Source organism: Hippocampus zosterae, chromosome 15 (assembly GCF_025434085.1).
Source record: "Hippocampus zosterae strain Florida chromosome 15, ASM2543408v3, whole genome shotgun sequence".
NCBI lineage: Eukaryota > Metazoa > Chordata > Actinopteri > Syngnathiformes > Syngnathidae > Hippocampus > Hippocampus zosterae.
In genome coordinates this window covers 19,477,257-19,491,973 of record NC_067465.1, presented here as the reverse complement: position 1 = coordinate 19,491,973, position 14,717 = coordinate 19,477,257, and positions in this window count along the sequence as shown.

Genomic DNA, 14,717 nt, shown 5'->3' with positions numbered 1-14,717 from the left:
TGAGAGATAAAAAAATAATAATTCCCGTTCAGTCTCAATGGCAGGGTGCGGGCCGGCCCGGCGGCGATTGCGGCGGGCAGCAGGCCTCTTGGACAGGTTGAGAGATAAAAAAATAATAATTCCCATGCAGTCTCAATGGCGGGGTGCGGGCCGGGGAATAGGCCTCTTGGCCGGGGTGAATAGTGTTGGAACACGGCCCGCGGAAATAGTAGCGGCTGGAGGTACCGGGGGCGATGCCCGCCCCGGGCCGGCGGCCAAGTAAAAAAAATAAATAATCCCCGTTCAGTCTCAATGGCAGGGTGCGGGCCGGCCCGGCGGCGATTGCGGCGTGCAGCAGGCCTCTTGGACAGGTTGAGAGATAAAAAAATAATAATTCCCGTGCAGTCTCAATGGCGGGGTGCGGGCCGGGGAATAGGCCTCTTGGCCGGGGTGAATAGTGTTGGAACACGGCCCGCGGAAATAGTAGCGGCTGGAGGTACCGGGGGCGATGCCCGCCCCGGGCCGGCGGCCAAGTTAAAAAAATAAATAATCCCCGTTCAGTGTCAATGGCGGGGTGCGGGCCGGCCCGGCGGCGAGTGCGGCGGGCAGCAGGCCTCTTGGACAGGTTGAGAGATAAAAAAATAATAATTCCCGTGCAGTCTCAATGGCGGGGTGCGGGCCGGGGAATAGGCCTCTTGGCCGGGGTGAATAGTGTTGGAACACGGCCCGCGGAAATAGTAGCGGCTGGAGGTACCGGGGGCGATGCCCGCCCCGGCCCGGCGGCCAAGTTAAAAAAATAAATAATCCCCGTTCAGTCTCAATGGCAGGGTGCGGGCCGGCCCGGCGGCGATTGCGGCGGGCAGCAGGCCTCTTGGACAGGTTGAGAGATAAAAAAATAATAATTCCCATGCAGTCTCAATGGTGGGGTGCGGGCCGGGGAATAGGCCTCTTGGCCGGGGTGAATAGTGTTGGAACACGGCCCGCGGAAATAGTAGCGGCTGGAGGTACCGGGGGCGATGCCCGCCCCGGCCCGGCGGCCAAGTTAAAAAAATAAATAATCCCCGTTCAGTCTCAATGGCAGGGTGCGGGCCGGCCCGGCGGCGAGTGCGGCGGGCAGCAGGCCTCTTGGACAGGTTGAGAGATAAAAAAATAATAATTCCCGTTCAGTCTCAATGGCAGGGTGCGGGCCGGCCCGGCGGCGATTGCGGCGGGCAGCAGGCCTCTTGGACAGGTTGAGAGATAAAAAAATAATAATTCCCATGGAGTCTCAATGGCGGGGTGCGGGCCGGGGAATAGGCCTCTTGGCCGGGGTGAATAGTGTTGGAACACGGCCCGCGGAAATAGTAGCGGCTGGAGGTACCGGGGGCGAAGCCCGCCCCGGCCCGGAGGCCGAGTTAAAAAAAATAATAATCCCCGTTCAGTCTCAATGGCGGGGTGCGGGCCGGCCCGGCGGCGAGTGCGGCGGGCAGCAGGCCTCTTGGACAGGTTGAGAGATAAAAAAATAATAATTCCCGTGCAGTCTCAATGGCGGGGTGCGGGCCGGGGAATAGGCCTCTTGGCCGGGGTGAATAGTGTTGGAACACGGCCCGCGGAAATAGTAGCGGCTGGAGGTACCGGGGGCGATGCCCGCCCCGGGCCGGCGGCCAAGTTAAAAAAATAAATAATCCCCGTTCAGTCTCAATGGCAGGGTGCGGGCCGGCCCGGCGGCGAGTGCGGCGGGCAGCAGGCCTCTTGGACAGGTTGAGAGATAAAAAAATAATAATTCCCGTTCAGTCTCAATGGCAGGGTGCGGGCCGGCCCGGCGGCGATTGCGGCAGGCAGCAGGCCTCTTGGACAGGTTGAGAGATAAAAAAATAATAATTCCCATGCAGTCTCAATGGCGGGGTGCGGGCCGGGGAATAGGCCTCTTGGCCGGGGTGAATATGTTGGAACGCGGCGCGCGTAAATAGAAGCGGCTGGAGGTACCGGGGGCGAAGCCCGCCCCGGCCCGGACGCCGAGTTAAAAAAAATAATAATCCCCGTTCAGTCTCAATGGCGGGGTGCGGGCCGGCCCGGCGGCGAGTGCGGCGGGCAGCAGGCCTCTTGGACAGGTTGAGAGATAAAAAAATAATAATTCCCGTGCAGTCTCAATGGCGGGGTGCGGGCCGGGGAATAGGCCTCTTGGCCGGGGTGAATAGTGTTGGAACACGGCCCGCGGAAATAGTAGCGGCTGGAGGTACCGGGGGCGATGCCCGCCCCGGCCCGGCGGCCAAGTTAAAAAAATAAATAATCCCCGTTCAGTCTCAATGGCAGGGTGCGGGCCGGCCCGGCGGCGATTGCGGCGGGCAGCAGGCCTCTTGGACAGGTTGAGAGATAAAAAAATAATAATTCCCATGCAGTCTCAATGGCGGGGTGCGGGCCGGGGAATAGGCCTCTTGGCCGGGGTGAATAGTGTTGGAACACGGCCCGCGGAAATAGTAGCGGCTGGAGGTACCGGGGGCGATGCCCGCCCCGGCCCGGCGGCCAAGTTAAAAAAATAAATAATCCCGTTCAGTCTCAATGGCAGGGTGCGGGCCGGCCCGGCGGCGATTGCGGCGGGCAGCAGGCCTCTTGGACAGGTTGAGAGATATAAAAATAATAATTCCCGTGCAGTCTCAATGGCGGGGTGCGGGCCGGCCCGGCGGACGAGTGTGGCCGGGGAAGAGGCCTCTTGGCCGGGGTGAATATGTTGGAACGCGGCGCGCGTAAATAGAAGCGGCTGGAGGTACCGGGGGCGAAGCCCGCCCCGGCCCGGAGGCCGAGTTAAAAAAAATAATAATCCCCGTTCAGTCTCAATGGCGGGGTGCGGGCCGGCCCGGCGGCGAGTGCGGCGGGCAGCAGGCCTCTTGGACAGGTTGAGAGATAAAAAAATAATAATTCCCGTGCAGTCTCAATGGCGGGGTGCGGGCCGGCCCGGCGGACGAGTGTGGCCGGGGAAGAGGCCTCTTGGCCGGGGTGAATATGTTGGAACGCGGCGCGCGTAAATAGAAGCGGCTGGAGGTACCGGGGGCGAAGCCCGCCCCGGCCCGGAGGCCGAGTTAAAAAAAATAATAATCCCCGTTCAGTCTCAATGGCGGGGTGCGGGCCGGCCCGGCGGCGAGTGCGGCGGGCAGCAGGCCTCTTGGACAGGTTGAGAGATAAAAAAATAATAATTCCCATGCAGTCTCAATGGCGGGGTGCGGGCCGGGGAATAGGCCTCTTGGCCGGGGTGAATAGTGTTGGAACACGGCCCGCGGAAATAGTAGCGGCTGGAGGTACCGGGGGCGATGCCCGCCCCGGCCCGGCGGCCAAGTTAAAAAAATAAATAATCCCCGTTCAGTCTCAATGGCAGGGTGCGGGCCGGCCCGGCGGCGAGTGCGGCGGGCAGCAGGCCTCTTGGACAGGTTGAGAGATAAAAAAAATAATAATTCCCGTTCAGTCTCAATGGCAGGGTGCGGGCCGGCCCGGCGGCGATTGCGGCGGGCAGCAGGCCTCTTGGACAGGTTGAGAGATAAAAAAATAATAATTCCCATGCAGTCTCAATGGCGGGGTGCGGGCCGGGGAATAGGCCTCTTGGCCGGGGTGAATATGTTGGAACGCGGCGCGCGTAAATAGAAGCGGCTGGAGGTACCGGGGGCGAAGCCCGCCCCGGCCCGGAGGCCGAGTTAAAAAAAATAATAATCCCCGTTCAGTCTCAATGGCGGGGTGCGGGCCGGCCCGGCGGCGAGTGCGGCGGGCAGCAGGCCTCTTGGACAGGTTGAGAGATAAAAAAATAATAATTCCCGTGCAGTCTCAATGGCGGGGTGCGGGCCGGGGAATAGGCCTCTTGGCCGGGGTGAATAGTGTTGGAACACGGCCCGCGGAAATAGTAGCGGCTGGAGGTACCGGGGGCGATGCCCGCCCCGGCCCGGCGGCCAAGTTAAAAAAATAAATAATCCCCTTCAGTCTCAATGGCAGGGTGCGGGCCGGCCCGGCGGCGATTGCGGCGGGCAGCAGGCCTCTTGGACAGGTTGAGAGATAAAAAAATAATAATTCCCGTGCAGTCTCAATGGCGGGGTGCGGGCCGGGGAATAGGCCTCTTGGCCGGGGTGAATAGTGTTGGAACACGGCCCGCGGAAATAGTAGCGGCTGGAGGTACCGGGGGCGATGCCCGCCCCGGCCCGGCGGCCAAGTTAAAAAAATAAATAATCCCCGTTCAGTCTCAATGGCAGGGTGCGGGCCGGCCCGGCGGCGATTGCGGCGGGCAGCAGGCCTCTTGGACAGGTTGAGAGATAAAAAAATAAAAATTCCCGTGCAGTCTCAATGGCGGGGTGCGGGCCGGGGAATAGGCCTCTTGGCCGGGGTGAATAGTGTTGGAACACGGCCCGCGGAAATAGTAGCGGCTGGAGGTACCGGGGGCGATGCCCGCCCCGGCCCGGCGGCCAAGTTAAAAAAATAAATAATCCCCGTTCAGTCTCAATGGCAGGGTGCGGGCCGGCCCGGCGGCGATTGCGGCGGGCAGCAGGCCTCTTGGACAGGTTGAGAGATAAAAAAATAATAATTCCCATGCAGTCTCAATGGCGGGGTGCGGGCCGGGGAATAGGCCTCTTGGCCGGGGTGAATAGTGTTGGAACACGGCCCGCGGAAATAGTAGCGGCTGGAGGTACCGGGGGCGATGCCCGCCCCGGCCCGGCGGCCAAGTTAAAAAAATAAATAATCCCCGTTCAGTCTCAATGGCAGGGTGCGGGCCGGCCCGGCGGCGAGTGCGGCGGGCAGCAGGCCTCTTGGACAGGTTGAGAGATAAAAAAATAATAATTCCCGTTCAGTCTCAATGGCAGGGTGCGGGCCGGCCCGGCGGCGATTGCGGCGGGCAGCAGGCCTCTTGGACAGGTTGAGAGATAAAAAAATAATAATTCCCATGCAGTCTCAATGGAGGGGTGCGGGCCGGGGAATAGGCCTCTTGGCCGGGGTGAATATGTTGGAACGCGGCGCGCGTAAATAGAAGCGGCTGGAGGTACCGGGGGCGAAGCCCGCCCCGGCCCGGAGGCCGAGTTAAAAAAAAAAATAATCCCCGTTCAGTCTCAATGGCGGGGTGCGGGCCGGCCCGGCGGCGAGTGCGGCGGGCAGCAGGCCTCTTGGACAGGTTGGGAGATAAAAAAATAATAATTCCCGTGCAGTCTCAATGGCGGGGTGCGGGCCGGGGAATAGGCCTCTTGGCCGGGGTGAATAGTGTTGGAACACGGCCCGCGGAAATAGTAGCGGCTGGAGGTACCGGGGGCGATGCCCGCCCCGGCCCGGCGGCCAAGTTAAAAAAATAAATAATCCCCGTTCAGTCTCAATGGCAGGGTGCGGGCCGGCCCGGCGGCGATTGCGGCGGGCAGCAGGCCTCTTGGACAGGTTGAGAGATAAAAAAATAATAATTCCCGTGCAGTCTCAATGGCGGGGTGCGGGCCGGGGAATAGGCCTCTTGGCCGGGGTGAATAGTGTTGGAACACGGCCCGCGGAAATAGTAGCGGCTGGAGGTACCGGGGGCGATGCCCGCCCCGGGCCGGCGGCCAAGTTAAAAAAATAAATAATCCCCGTTCAGTCTCAATGGCAGGGTGCGGGCCGGCCCGGCGGCGAGTGCGGCGGGCAGCAGGCCTCTTGGACAGGTTGAGAGATAAAAAAATAATAATTCCCGTTCAGTCTCAATGGCAGGGTGCGGGCCGGCCCGGCGGCGATTGCGGCGGGCAGCAGGCCTCTTGGACAGGTTGAGAGATAAAAAAATAATAATTCCCATTCAGTCTCAATGGCGGGGTGCGGGCCGGGGAATAGGCCTCTTGGCCGGGGTGAATATGTTGGAACGCGGCGCGCGTAAATAGAAGCGGCTGGAGGTACCGGGGGCGAAGCCCGCCCCGGCCCGGAGGCCGAGTTAAAAAAAATAATAATCCCCGTTCAGTCTCAATGGCGGGGTGCGGGGCCGGCCCGGCGGCGAGTGCGGCGGGCAGCAGGCCTCTTGGACAGGTTGAGAGATAAAAAAATAATAATTCCCGTGCAGTCTCAATGGCGGGGTGCGGGCCGGGGAATAGGCCTCTTGGCCGGGGTGAATAGTGTTGGCACACGGCCCGCGGAAATATTAGCGGCTGGAGGTACCGGGGGCGATGCCCGCCCCGGCCCGGCGGCCAAGTTAAAAAAACAAATAATCCCCGTTCAGTCTCAATGGCAGGGTGCGGGCCGGCCCGGCGGCGATTGCGGCGGGCAGCAGGCCTCTTGGACAGGTTGAGAGATAAAAAAATAATAATTCCCGTGCAGTCTCAATGGCGGGGTGCGGGCCGGGGAATAGGCCTCTTGGCCGGGGTGAATATGTTGGAACGCGGCGCGCGTAAATAGAAGCGGCTGGAGGTACCGGGGGCGAAGCCCGCCCCGGCCGGACGCCGAGTTAAAAAAAATAATAATCCCCGTTCAGTCTCAATGGCGGGGTGCGGGCCGGCCCGGCGGCGAGTGCGGCGGGCAGCAGGCCTCTTGGACAGGTTGAGAGATAAAAAAATAATAATTCCCGTGCAGTCTCAATGGCGGGGTGCGGGCCGGGGAATAGGCCTCTTGGCCGGGGTGAATAGTGTTGGAACACGGCCCGCGGAAATAGAAGCGGCTGGAGGTACCGGGGGCGATGCCCGCCCCGGCCCGGCGGCCAAGTTAAAAAAATAAATAATCCCCGTTCAGTCTCAATGGCAGGGTGCGGGCCGGCCCGGCGGCGATTGCGGCGGGCAGCAGGCCTCTTGGACAGGTTGAGAGATAAAAAAATAATAATTCCCATGCAGTCTCAATGGCGGGGTGCGGGCCGGGGAATAGGCCTCTTGGCCGGGGTGAATAGTGTTGGAACACGGCCCGCGGAAATAGTAGCGGCTGGAGGTACCGGGGGCGATGCCCGCCCCGGGCCGGCGGCCAAGTTAAAAAAATAAATAATCCCCATTCAGTCTCAATGGCAGGGTGCGGGCCGGCCCGGCGGCGATTGCGGCGGGCACCCGGCCTCTTGGACAGGTTGAGAGATATAAAAATAATAATTCCCGTGCAGTCTCAATGGCGGGGTGCGGGCCGGCCCGGCGGACGAGTGTGGCCGGGGAAGAGGCCTCTTGGCCGGGGTGAATATGTTGGAACGCGGCGCGCGTAAATAGAAGCGGCTGGAGGTACCGGGGGCGAAGCCCGCCCCGGCCCGGAGGCCGAGTTAAAAAAAATAATAATCCCCGTTCAGTCTCAATGGCGGGGTGCGAGTGCGGCGGGCAGCAGGCCTCTTGGACAGGTTGAGAGATAAAAAAATAATAATTCCCGTTCAGTCTCTATGGCAGGGTGCGGGCCGGCCCGGCGGCGATTGCGGCGGGCAGCAGGCCTCTTGGACAGGTTGAGAGATAAAAAAATAATAATTCCCATGCAGTCTCAATGGCGGGGTGCGGGCCGGGGAATAGGCCTCTTGGCCGGGGTGAATATGTTGGAACGCGGCGCGCGTAAATAGAAGCGGCTGGAGGTACCGGGGGCGAAGCCCGCCCCGGCCCGGAGGCCGAGTTAAAAAAAATAATAATCCCCGTTCAGTCTCAATGGCGGGGTGCGAGTGCGGCGGGCAGCAGGCCTCTTGGACAGGTTGAGAGATAAAAAAATAATAATTCCCGTTCAGTCTCAATGGCAGGGTGCGGGCCGGCCCGGCGGCGATTGCGGCGGGCAGCAGGCCTCTTGGACAGGTTGAGAGATAAAAAAATAATAATTCCCATGCAGTCTCAATGGCGGGGTGCGGGCCGGGGAATAGGCCTCTTGGCCGGGGTGAATAGTGTTGGAACACGGCCCGCGGAAATAGTAGCGGCTGGAGGTACCGGGGGCGATGCCCGCCCCGGGCCGGCGGCCAAGTAAAAAAAATAAATAATCCCCGTTCAGTCTCAATGGCAGGGTGCGGGCCGGCCCGGCGGCGATTGCGGCGTGCAGCAGGCCTCTTGGACAGGTTGAGAGATAAAAAAATAATAATTCCCGTGCAGTCTCAATGGCGGGGTGCGGGCCGGGGAATAGGCCTCTTGGCCGGGGTGAATAGTGTTGGAACACGGCCCGCGGAAATAGTAGCGGCTGGAGGTACCGGGGGCGATGCCCGCCCCGGGCCGGCGGCCAAGTTAAAAAAATAAATAATCCCCGTTCAGTGTCAATGGCGGGGTGCGGGCCGGCCCGGCGGCGAGTGCGGCGGGCAGCAGGCCTCTTGGACAGGTTGAGAGATAAAAAAATAATAATTCCCGTGCAGTCTCAATGGCGGGGTGCGGGCCGGGGAATAGGCCTCTTGGCCGGGGTGAATAGTGTTGGAACACGGCCCGCGGAAATAGTAGCGGCTGGAGGTACCGGGGGCGATGCCCGCCCCGGCCCGGCGGCCAAGTTAAAAAAATAAATAATCCCCGTTCAGTCTCAATGGCAGGGTGCGGGCCGGCCCGGCGGCGATTGCGGCGGGCAGCAGGCCTCTTGGACAGGTTGAGAGATAAAAAAATAATAATTCCCATGCAGTCTCAATGGTGGGGTGCGGGCCGGGGAATAGGCCTCTTGGCCGGGGTGAATAGTGTTGGAACACGGCCCGCGGAAATAGTAGCGGCTGGAGGTACCGGGGGCGATGCCCGCCCCGGCCCGGCGGCCAAGTTAAAAAAATAAATAATCCCCGTTCAGTCTCAATGGCAGGGTGCGGGCCGGCCCGGCGGCGAGTGCGGCGGGCAGCAGGCCTCTTGGACAGGTTGAGAGATAAAAAAATAATAATTCCCGTTCAGTCTCAATGGCAGGGTGCGGGCCGGCCCGGCGGCGATTGCGGCGGGCAGCAGGCCTCTTGGACAGGTTGAGAGATAAAAAAATAATAATTCCCATGGAGTCTCAATGGCGGGGTGCGGGCCGGGGAATAGGCCTCTTGGCCGGGGTGAATAGTGTTGGAACACGGCCCGCGGAAATAGTAGCGGCTGGAGGTACCGGGGGCGAAGCCCGCCCCGGCCCGGAGGCCGAGTTAAAAAAAATAATAATCCCCGTTCAGTCTCAATGGCGGGGTGCGGGCCGGCCCGGCGGCGAGTGCGGCGGGCAGCAGGCCTCTTGGACAGGTTGAGAGATAAAAAAATAATAATTCCCGTGCAGTCTCAATGGCGGGGTGCGGGCCGGGGAATAGGCCTCTTGGCCGGGGTGAATAGTGTTGGAACACGGCCCGCGGAAATAGTAGCGGCTGGAGGTACCGGGGGCGATGCCCGCCCCGGGCCGGCGGCCAAGTTAAAAAAATAAATAATCCCCGTTCAGTCTCAATGGCAGGGTGCGGGCCGGCCCGGCGGCGAGTGCGGCGGGCAGCAGGCCTCTTGGACAGGTTGAGAGATAAAAAAATAATAATTCCCGTTCAGTCTCAATGGCAGGGTGCGGGCCGGCCCGGCGGCGATTGCGGCAGGCAGCAGGCCTCTTGGACAGGTTGAGAGATAAAAAAATAATAATTCCCATGCAGTCTCAATGGCGGGGTGCGGGCCGGGGAATAGGCCTCTTGGCCGGGGTGAATATGTTGGAACGCGGCGCGCGTAAATAGAAGCGGCTGGAGGTACCGGGGGCGAAGCCCGCCCCGGCCCGGACGCCGAGTTAAAAAAAATAATAATCCCCGTTCAGTCTCAATGGCGGGGTGCGGGCCGGCCCGGCGGCGAGTGCGGCGGGCAGCAGGCCTCTTGGACAGGTTGAGAGATAAAAAAATAATAATTCCCGTGCAGTCTCAATGGCGGGGTGCGGGCCGGGGAATAGGCCTCTTGGCCGGGGTGAATAGTGTTGGAACACGGCCCGCGGAAATAGTAGCGGCTGGAGGTACCGGGGGCGATGCCCGCCCCGGCCCGGCGGCCAAGTTAAAAAAATAAATAATCCCCGTTCAGTCTCAATGGCAGGGTGCGGGCCGGCCCGGCGGCGATTGCGGCGGGCAGCAGGCCTCTTGGACAGGTTGAGAGATAAAAAAATAATAATTCCCATGCAGTCTCAATGGCGGGGTGCGGGCCGGGGAATAGGCCTCTTGGCCGGGGTGAATAGTGTTGGAACACGGCCCGCGGAAATAGTAGCGGCTGGAGGTACCGGGGGCGATGCCCGCCCCGGCCCGGCGGCCAAGTTAAAAAAATAAATAATCCCGTTCAGTCTCAATGGCAGGGTGCGGGCCGGCCCGGCGGCGATTGCGGCGGGCAGCAGGCCTCTTGGACAGGTTGAGAGATATAAAAATAATAATTCCCGTGCAGTCTCAATGGCGGGGTGCGGGCCGGCCCGGCGGACGAGTGTGGCCGGGGAAGAGGCCTCTTGGCCGGGGTGAATATGTTGGAACGCGGCGCGCGTAAATAGAAGCGGCTGGAGGTACCGGGGGCGAAGCCCGCCCCGGCCCGGAGGCCGAGTTAAAAAAAATAATAATCCCCGTTCAGTCTCAATGGCGGGGTGCGGGCCGGCCCGGCGGCGAGTGCGGCGGGCAGCAGGCCTCTTGGACAGGTTGAGAGATAAAAAAATAATAATTCCCGTGCAGTCTCAATGGCGGGGTGCGGGCCGGCCCGGCGGACGAGTGTGGCCGGGGAAGAGGCCTCTTGGCCGGGGTGAATATGTTGGAACGCGGCGCGCGTAAATAGAAGCGGCTGGAGGTACCGGGGGCGAAGCCCGCCCCGGCCCGGAGGCCGAGTTAAAAAAAATAATAATCCCCGTTCAGTCTCAATGGCGGGGTGCGGGCCGGCCCGGCGGCGAGTGCGGCGGGCAGCAGGCCTCTTGGACAGGTTGAGAGATAAAAAAATAATAATTCCCATGCAGTCTCAATGGCGGGGTGCGGGCCGGGGAATAGGCCTCTTGGCCGGGGTGAATAGTGTTGGAACACGGCCCGCGGAAATAGTAGCGGCTGGAGGTACCGGGGGCGATGCCCGCCCCGGCCCGGCGGCCAAGTTAAAAAAATAAATAATCCCCGTTCAGTCTCAATGGCAGGGTGCGGGCCGGCCCGGCGGCGAGTGCGGCGGGCAGCAGGCCTCTTGGACAGGTTGAGAGATAAAAAAAATAATAATTCCCGTTCAGTCTCAATGGCAGGGTGCGGGCCGGCCCGGCGGCGATTGCGGCGGGCAGCAGGCCTCTTGGACAGGTTGAGAGATAAAAAAATAATAATTCCCATGCAGTCTCAATGGCGGGGTGCGGGCCGGGGAATAGGCCTCTTGGCCGGGGTGAATATGTTGGAACGCGGCGCGCGTAAATAGAAGCGGCTGGAGGTACCGGGGGCGAAGCCCGCCCCGGCCCGGAGGCCGAGTTAAAAAAAATAATAATCCCCGTTCAGTCTCAATGGCGGGGTGCGGGCCGGCCCGGCGGCGAGTGCGGCGGGCAGCAGGCCTCTTGGACAGGTTGAGAGATAAAAAAATAATAATTCCCGTGCAGTCTCAATGGCGGGGTGCGGGCCGGGGAATAGGCCTCTTGGCCGGGGTGAATAGTGTTGGAACACGGCCCGCGGAAATAGTAGCGGCTGGAGGTACCGGGGGCGATGCCCGCCCCGGCCCGGCGGCCAAGTTAAAAAAATAAATAATCCCCTTCAGTCTCAATGGCAGGGTGCGGGCCGGCCCGGCGGCGATTGCGGCGGGCAGCAGGCCTCTTGGACAGGTTGAGAGATAAAAAAATAATAATTCCCGTGCAGTCTCAATGGCGGGGTGCGGGCCGGGGAATAGGCCTCTTGGCCGGGGTGAATAGTGTTGGAACACGGCCCGCGGAAATAGTAGCGGCTGGAGGTACCGGGGGCGATGCCCGCCCCGGCCCGGCGGCCAAGTTAAAAAAATAAATAATCCCCGTTCAGTCTCAATGGCAGGGTGCGGGCCGGCCCGGCGGCGATTGCGGCGGGCAGCAGGCCTCTTGGACAGGTTGAGAGATAAAAAAATAATAATTCCCATGCAGTCTCAATGGCGGGGTGCGGGCCGGGGAATAGGCCTCTTGGCCGGGGTGAATAGTGTTGGAACACGGCCCGCGGAAATAGTAGCGGCTGGAGGTACCGGGGGCGATGCCCGCCCCGGCCCGGCGGCCAAGTTAAAAAAATAAATAATCCCCGTTCAGTCTCAATGGCAGGGTGCGGGCCGGCCCGGCGGCGAGTGCGGCGGGCAGCAGGCCTCTTGGACAGGTTGAGAGATAAAAAAATAATAATTCCCGTTCAGTCTCAATGGCAGGGTGCGGGCCGGCCCGGCGGCGATTGCGGCGGGCAGCAGGCCTCTTGGACAGGTTGAGAGATAAAAAAATAATAATTCCCATGCAGTCTCAATGGAGGGGTGCGGGCCGGGGAATAGGCCTCTTGGCCGGGGTGAATATGTTGGAACGCGGCGCGCGTAAATAGAAGCGGCTGGAGGTACCGGGGGCGAAGCCCGCCCCGGCCCGGAGGCCGAGTTAAAAAAAATAATAATCCCCGTTCAGTCTCAATGGCGGGGTGCGGGCCGGCCCGGCGGCGAGTGCGGCGGGCAGCAGGCCTCTTGGACAGGTTGAGAGATAAAAAAATAATAATTCCCGTGCAGTCTCAATGGCGGGGTGCGGGCCGGGGAATAGGCCTCTTGGCCGGGGTGAATAGTGTTGGAACACGGCCCGCGGAAATAGTAGCGGCTGGAGGTACCGGGGGCGATGCCCGCCCCGGGCCGGCGGCCAAGTTAAAAAAATAAATAATCCCCGTTCAGTCTCAATGGCAGGGTGCGGGCCGGCCCGGCGGCGAGTGCGGCGGGCAGCAGGCCTCTTGGACAGGTTGAGAGATAAAAAAATAATAATTCCCGTTCAGTCTCAATGGCAGGGTGCGGGCCGGCCCGGCGGCGATTGCGGCAGGCAGCAGGCCTCTTGGACAGGTTGAGAGATAAAAAAATAATAATTCCCATGCAGTCTCAATGGCGGGGTGCGGGCCGGGGAATAGGCCTCTTGGCCGGGGTGAATATGTTGGAACGCGGCGCGCGTAAATAGAAGCGGCTGGAGGTACCGGGGGCGAAGCCCGCCCCGGCCCGGACGCCGAGTTAAAAAAAATAATAATCCCCGTTCAGTCTCAATGGCGGGGTGCGGGCCGGCCCGGCGGCGAGTGCGGCGGGCAGCAGGCCTCTTGGACAGGTTGAGAGATAAAAAAATAATAATTCCCGTGCAGTCTCAATGGCGGGGTGCGGGCCGGGGAATAGGCCTCTTGGCCGGGGTGAATAGTGTTGGAACACGGCCCGCGGAAATAGTAGCGGCTGGAGGTACCGGGGGCGATGCCCGCCCCGGCCCGGCGGCCAAGTTAAAAAAATAAATAATCCCCGTTCAGTCTCAATGGCAGGGTGCGGGCCGGCCCGGCGGCGATTGCGGCGGGCAGCAGGCCTCTTGGACAGGTTGAGAGATAAAAAAATAATAATTCCCATGCAGTCTCAATGGCGGGGTGCGGGCCGGGGAATAGGCCTCTTGGCCGGGGTGAATAGTGTTGGAACACGGCCCGCGGAAATAGTAGCGGCTGGAGGTACCGGGGGCGATGCCCGCCCCGGCCCGGCGGCCAAGTTAAAAAAATAAATAATCCCGTTCAGTCTCAATGGCAGGGTGCGGGCCGGCCCGGCGGCGATTGCGGCGGGCAGCAGGCCTCTTGGACAGGTTGAGAGATATAAAAATAATAATTCCCGTGCAGTCTCAATGGCGGGGTGCGGGCCGGCCCGGCGGACGAGTGTGGCCGGGGAAGAGGCCTCTTGGCCGGGGTGAATATGTTGGAACGCGGCGCGCGTAAATAGAAGCGGCTGGAGGTACCGGGGGCGAAGCCCGCCCCGGCCCGGAGGCCGAGTTAAAAAAAATAATAATCCCCGTTCAGTCTCAATGGCGGGGTGCGGGCCGGCCCGGCGGCGAGTGCGGCGGGCAGCAGGCCTCTTGGACAGGTTGAGAGATAAAAAAATAATAATTCCCGTGCAGTCTCAATGGCGGGGTGCGGGCCGGCCCGGCGGACGAGTGTGGCCGGGGAAGAGGCCTCTTGGCCGGGGTGAATATGTTGGAACGCGGCGCGCGTAAATAGAAGCGGCTGGAGGTACCGGGGGCGAAGCCCGCCCCGGCCCGGAGGCCGAGTTAAAAAAAATAATAATCCCCGTTCAGTCTCAATGGCGGGGTGCGGGCCGGCCCGGCGGCGAGTGCGGCGGGCAGCAGGCCTCTTGGACAGGTTGAGAGATAAAAAAATAATAATTCCCATGCAGTCTCAATGGCGGGGTGCGGGCCGGGGAATAGGCCTCTTGGCCGGGGTGAATAGTGTTGGAACACGGCCCGCGGAAATAGTAGCGGCTGGAGGTACCGGGGGCGATGCCCGCCCCGGCCCGGCGGCCAAGTTAAAAAAATAAATAATCCCCGTTCAGTCTCAATGGCAGGGTGCGGGCCGGCCCGGCGGCGAGTGCGGCGGGCAGCAGGCCTCTTGGACAGGTTGAGAGATAAAAAAATAATAATTCCCGTTCAGTCTCAATGGCAGGGTGCGGGCCGGCCCGGCGGCGATTGCGGCGGGCAGCAGGCCTCTTGGACAGGTTGAGAGATAAAAAAATAATAATTCCCATGCAGTCTCAATGGCGGGGTGCGGGCCGGGGAATAGGCCTCTTGGCCGGGGTGAATATGTTGGAACGCGGCGCGCGTAAATAGAAGCGGCTGGAGGTACCGGGGGCGAAGCCCGCCCCGGCCCGGAGGCCGAGTTAAAAAAAATAATAATCCCCGTTCAGTCTCAATGGCGGGGTGCGGGCCGGCCCGGCGGCGAGTGCGGCGGGCAGCAGGCCTCTTGGACAGGTTGAGAGATAAAAAAATAATAATTCCCGTGCAGTCTC